This window comes from Misgurnus anguillicaudatus, unplaced genomic scaffold (assembly GCF_027580225.2).
Source record: "Misgurnus anguillicaudatus unplaced genomic scaffold, ASM2758022v2 HiC_scaffold_32, whole genome shotgun sequence".
Taxonomy (NCBI): Eukaryota; Metazoa; Chordata; class Actinopteri; order Cypriniformes; family Cobitidae; genus Misgurnus; species Misgurnus anguillicaudatus.
In genome coordinates this window covers 1,715,001-1,720,000 of record NW_027395282.1, presented here as the reverse complement: position 1 = coordinate 1,720,000, position 5,000 = coordinate 1,715,001, and the positions used below count along the sequence as shown (strand labels likewise).

The window sequence follows — 5,000 nt, the reverse complement described above, 5'->3', positions numbered from 1 at the left end:
GATGTGTTTTACAACGAAGGCCTTTTGACTGGTTGGAAACTGGTTGTGGAATAAGGGACCGCTTTTGTTTGCTTTTGTATCTTAATATATGCTTCAGTCCTTGTTAATGTAAGTGTTTGTCAAGTTTTTTTCTTCTGGAGGAGCAATGTATTACTACATTTTATTTTCATTTTGGGGGGAAAATAATGTTAACTCTTTCCCTGTCAGCCTTTAAAAAAAAATTGCCAGTCAGCGCCAGCATTTTTTAAGATTTTAACAAAAATGTTATGCTTTCCAGAAAATATTCAACAGACCCTCTGCATTCAATCATACAAAAAAAAACCGTTTTATCCTACCTTCATTTGTTCTCTTTTTATCACCTCTCAAATATGGGTAGCTTTCAAAAATACCAGATGTTGAGCAAAAAGCTGAGATAATTGCATTTTTGTAATCAGATTCAGAGCGATCTTTAAAACATACATGGAGTTTGAACTGTTTGCCCTAAGTTTTATAAGTTGGGTAAGAGCGCCACCAGGTAGATTATAGCGGAAATATGGATTGCCGTAAAAACTCGTCATTGGCATGGAAGCGTTTTTTTCTTAATTGACAAGGTAACACGTCAAGTTAACTCGTCAATGGCCAGGAAAAAGTTTTAAAAAAGCCAAACAACTAATTTTATTGACTGTTTGAGGCTACTCAGCTATACAGGAGCGTCTTGACTACACTGTAAAAAGTAAAAGTTGGATCAACTTAAATAATTACTTTAATTTGTAACACCTAAAAATCTTTAAACATTTTAAACGAAAAATTTTATTTAAAATAAAATGCATTTTTTAGGCTTTACTAATTAACTCATTCCCCGCCAGCCTTTTTGAACTCTTTCCCCGCCATTGACAAGTTATCTCATCAATTAAGAGAAACATTTGCATAAAAAAGCGTGTTCCTGATGAGGTTTTAAATAAATCTGTAATACCGCGATTACCCAATTTATAAAAAACTGAAGCATTTTTTTTTACTAATTTTAAACTCTGTGTATGTTTTGATAATCGTTCTGAATCTGATTTCTAACAAAATTCCTTCACAAAAATGCAATTATTTCAGCTTTTTGCTAAAAAAACTTATTTTAAAGAAAAATACCCCATATTTAAGAGTTTATAAACAGAGAAAAAATAAAGATAGGATTCATTTTTTTTGTTTGTTTGTTTGTTTGTTTATTGTTTGTTTGAAAGCAGAGGGTCTGTTATTTCATTTGATATATTTGTATGTTTATTTATTTTAAGAAGAAAATTTTTCTGGAATGCATGTTGTGAAACTACTAAAAAAAATGCATGTTGTGAAACAAATAAAAAAAAATAGTGGCAAATGAATTAAAAAAGTTGCCCGCCAGCGTGATTTTGAAGTTTTACAAAATGCCTTCAAGGAAATGTTTTATTAATATATAAACATACAAATATATCAAATGAAAGAACATATCCTCTGCTTTCAAACAAACAATAAACAAACAAAACAGGAAAAAATGTTTCATCTTTATTTGTTCTCTTTTTATAACCTCTGAAATATGGGTATAATTTTTCAAAGATGCCAAATTTTGAGCAAAAAGCTGAAATAATTGTAAATTATTTGTAAAAGATTTTTGTTAGAGATCAGATTCAGAATGATGATCAAAACATACACAGAGTTTAAAATAAATGAAATTAGTTTTTTCTTCAGTTCTTTATGAGTTAGGTAAGTAGCCATCTAGTGGAGAATAGCGGAATTACAGATTACCGTAAAAACTTATCAGTGAAGTGTCATAAAAAATCAAAGTTGAAATGACTTAAAAAATTCAAGTGGCATGTTTTTTACAGTGTATAACTAATGCAAGCTTTCTAAATAGTTAACACAGTAATTTAGTGTGAAAACCATTCATGTGCAAAACCTAAAGCACAAACACGGCTGAATGTACACAATTAATGTGAAATACTTTTCAATGCTCAGTTGAAATATATGTCATATCCAGCCATATGTTGGCATATCCGTTTCCAACAGCTGACATTTTCCAACAATTTACTTTTATGTGAGTAAAGTTCACCTTACAAAGGTCAACTGAAAAGCGTTATGCATGCGATGACCTTTATAGAACTACGGCTTTACTATGAAAAGGCGCTGATCAAAACCAACAAAGATAAAGAGACTTTCAATGCAAAACGTTCAAGAAGTTACTCGTGTAGTCATGCACAGGAGAATAGTTTTGATGAGAACAGCTATTATGAGGATAATGTTGTAGCCTAGGATTAAAACCATATTTTCGTGTCAATTTATGTATTGGTTTCTCTCTTTTTATAATTGACATGAAAAGATGGGTCGTATTAAGTGAATGGGAAGGACTGGCGTATCATATGCATGCTAAATTGGACTGCCGTATGCATTGCACAACTTTAAATAGGTGTGCTATTTATACATAATTCATGAAAATGGGTTTGGTGAAAACCCAGCTAAATTATTTTTTGTGATTACATTATAGGACAATTTTAGGTAAAAAAAAAAAAAAAAAGTTAAAGCACATATTGTGAAAATATAACCTTGATATCTTTGATATTGACTGAGTAAAGTCATGTCAAAGATTAAAATCAATGAGTAAAATCAAACTTTGATCTCAATACAATATTACAGAGAGGATCACGCATTTAAATACCAACAAATTTCAAAAAGTATTTTATATACAAGTATATACAAATGTAGGATATACATAACTTGAAATAACAATAAAATATGAAATATCTTCCAGTACCTGAACTTACTATGAACCGAGTACGATCACACACAGACACTGTTGGACGCATCTCATTTTGGCCAGTCGTCGGGCACAGGTGTACCACGCTGCATGTCAGTTGACACTTTCCTCGAGGTGCGAATCCACGGGTCTGCCTTTGTGTTCACTGCATGCATGCACGTATCACTTGGCAAGACCTTAAAGTGCCCGGCGGAGGTGCCCGCGATGCCCGTGGCTTTCAGAGTCCGGAGCAGCCCAGTCTTTGCTAATCTTCTGTAGAGGTGACACTGGGCTGGCACCTGTTTTACAATTCACGTGCCAAGACTGCACTGCCAGAGCCGCGGTGTGAATGAGGTCGGTAAACTCATTTCATTACCTGCGGCTACGCTGCTCAGAATAATGTACGGTTTGGTTCAATCGAGAAACTGAAATATCAAATAATTGCTATAAATATGCATGCATTTAATACAGTTTTTGTATCTTTGCATATTGTTAACATGCACACTTACACACCAAATGATATCGGATAATAGGTGCTCTTTAAATCATTAAAAATGCAGGTTTGGACACTGGCTCTCCAGGACATTTATTATTATATTTTATATAATTTATGCCAAAGATGTCGATAAAGTTGAACTTGCACGTATTCCTTTTACTTGTTTTAGATGCGTTGATTATCATTTGTTATAATTCAGTTGCCATTTAAAAGAGTTCAACTCATTTAGTGTCTCTTGAAAGCTTTGCTTTACTGCCCTTTGAGTATTTGCGTGGTGGTTGTTTGTGTTTGGCTGTCTCTATTTTAAATCTCTTTTACTCAATCAATTATTTTCATCAGAAATCTTCCACCCACCGCTGTCCGCCCGCACAGCAGCATCTCAGAGCAACATCAGGAATGGGTTTCCAAACACTTACTATAGCGATGGAAATGAGACTTAAATAAAAGCATTCGTTCAGCATTATTTATGCATTAGTTTATCAGCAAGATATACGGAAAGGTAAAGACCAATTAAGAATGAATTGAGCGCCATTTGTTTTCATTTGAGTCCCTGAAGCATCGGCCACAAAACTAAACTTTAATATCTGATATACAACTTCTAACTTTAATTTCGTCTGAACGTCGCCTAACGGCACATCGTCCGGTGAAACTGGAAGACGTGACATATTAAACCGCCTCCAAGCAGCCTCGCAAGATTACAACAAACAGCACACAATGCACTAAACAACACGGTCCGGTTTGATTGACATGCAAGAGATGAATTAAGAACGCCCGTGGATTTGGTTCTCGACAGAAAGTATTGAGGAAAAGACAAGGGCACATTGAAGATATAATGAAAGCTTTTTCAAAGCATTTTGTTCTTTTTTTGCTAAATTACACAGTTTTCAGTCAGGCGTTGCAATTATGTCAGTTTTTCCTCTTGTGTGAAATGTATGTGACAAAAGAAGCAGTGTGGGAATAAATCATTCCCATCAATTTAAGTCGGTCTTTGTTATGCAGTGATTGAAGTGTTCACAAACACTTAAGAATAAAAGAGTTTTATGAACAACTTTATGGTTTCAGATACACTGGAAGATGAGTGAGTCATCGTAACTTATATCGCCCAGTCATCTGTGATCCGCATTTATTGTCTTTCTTGAAAAAACTATATTAACTATAAGCCGGAACATCTAAATATGTGTTTAATAGTGCACTGTTAAATTTATGTTATTTACTGGCAACAGTTTTTAAAATGAAGTTAAATAAACATTAAATAAAGACAATATTTACAGGAAAAAACTATAAAAAGTCCAGCATTATGCAAAGCGTTTCTGGGAACCAAAATTAGAAATAAAACTGAAAAAGGTTGATGAGGATTTCTGAGAATGCTTTGCATGGCGCTGTTTTTATTATTTTATTCTGTAAAGATAAAGACTTGTTAGTGTTTAATGTTCATTTTTCTTTGAACAAACTGTTGCCAATAAATTAGATAAATATAACAGCAAGTTATTGGCAAACAGTTGCAGCTATTTTTTACACTGTATTGTTTTAATCCTCTTTAAAAACTCTTTCCCCGCCATTGACGAGTTGTCTCATCAATAAAGAGAAAACATTTTAATGAAAAACTATTTTTATGGTAATCTGTAATACCACAATTATCCAAGAGATGGTGCTGTTACCCAATTTATAAAAAAAATACTGAAGCAAGAATGTTATTTAATAATTTTAAACTCTGTGTATGTTTTGATAATCGTTCTGAATTTGAGCTCTAACAAAAATGCAATTATTTCAGCT

The 5,000-nt window shown here is 33.2% G+C and overlaps 1 protein-coding gene across 3 annotated transcripts in view; it reads left to right on the top strand.

The window, feature by feature from the left end:
* Positions 1–5,000, top strand: part of LOC141363104 (dedicator of cytokinesis protein 3-like) — a 200,840-nt gene that overhangs the window by 64,260 nt on the left and 131,580 nt on the right. The window lies entirely within an intron of this gene.